The sequence below is a fragment of the Lolium rigidum genome, chromosome 7 (assembly GCF_022539505.1).
Source record: "Lolium rigidum isolate FL_2022 chromosome 7, APGP_CSIRO_Lrig_0.1, whole genome shotgun sequence".
Classification (NCBI taxonomy): Eukaryota; Viridiplantae; Streptophyta; class Magnoliopsida; order Poales; family Poaceae; genus Lolium; species Lolium rigidum.
The window spans coordinates 330,705,957-330,707,212 of NC_061514.1; positions in this window are offsets into that span (position 1 = coordinate 330,705,957).

Consider the following 1,256-nt stretch of genomic DNA (forward strand, 5'->3'; position numbering starts at 1 on the left):
AATTGAAAGAAGCACTATGGGCTTATAGAACTGCTTATAAAAACCCCATGGGAATGTCACCTTATAAAATGGTTTACGGAAAAGCTTGTCATTTACCTTTAGAATTAGAACACAAAGCTTATTGGGCTGTTAGAGAATTAAATAAAGATCCTAAACTTGCCGGTAATAAGAGGTTGCTACAATTAAGTTCTCTAGATGAATGGAGAAGTGAAGCTTATGAAAATGCTAAACTCTTTAAAGAGAAAGTTAAGAAATGGCATGATAGAAGGATCATCAAAAGAGAGTTTAATATTGGGGATAAAGTCCTATTGTATCGGTCTCGTCTCAGACTCTTTGCGGGAAATTACTCTCGAAATGGGAAGGACCATATGTTGTTGAGGAGGTGTATCGTTCGGGAGCAATTAAAATTAGCTCTCTCCAAGGCAATGCTACGCAAGTGGTGAATGGACAAAGACTCAAGCATTATATCTCGGGTGATTCTTATAATGTTGATGTTGATATTATTCAAGTGGAAACACCGGAGGCTTTCATCAAAGGACAAATTGACGGTCCGCCGAACTCGACTTTGAATAGGTAACGATGACTGGTAATGAAAAGTTCGCAATTTACTTTCCGAACAATATTTTTGCTTGTTTTTGGAAAATATGAAAAATTACGAGATCGAAACGGAGTGGAGGAGACGCACGAGGGCGTGCCCCCATAGGCCGGCGCGGGCCCCAGCCTGGCCGCGCCGACCTATGAGGACACCGCCTCGTCGCCCCTTTCCGACTCTGGTTCGACCTGGTACTTTCCGTTTGTTCTGAAAATTTTTATTATATAATCCCCCGGACCCCTGGAGGTCCGTATATCGTTTTCTCGACGTGTTTTGTTTCGAGCTGTTTCTGCCAGGATTTGTTTTGGATCTAGAGCCATCATGTCTTCGTCGGGAACTCCGAAGGATAGCTCCTGCAAGGATGTTGGCAACTTGTACATGGAGGAGCTGAGGATGCACCCAAAGGAGTTGATGCTCGTCGAGGGAAAACTGCAGATCAAAGATGTTCAGGGTCCCAAAGGAGAAGGAAGCTTGGAAGACAGGATGGAAAAGCTAGAACAAGAGGTCTTCAATTACAAGAAGATGGCCGAGCGTGAAGTGGATATCTTCCACAAGATTGTGTCTGAACTCATTGCTGGAACACGAGAAGGAAAGCCGCAAAGCTATGGGGCGACATCCTCTCACTTCACGACACCACCAACAAACTCCAAGCTCAACTCTATGA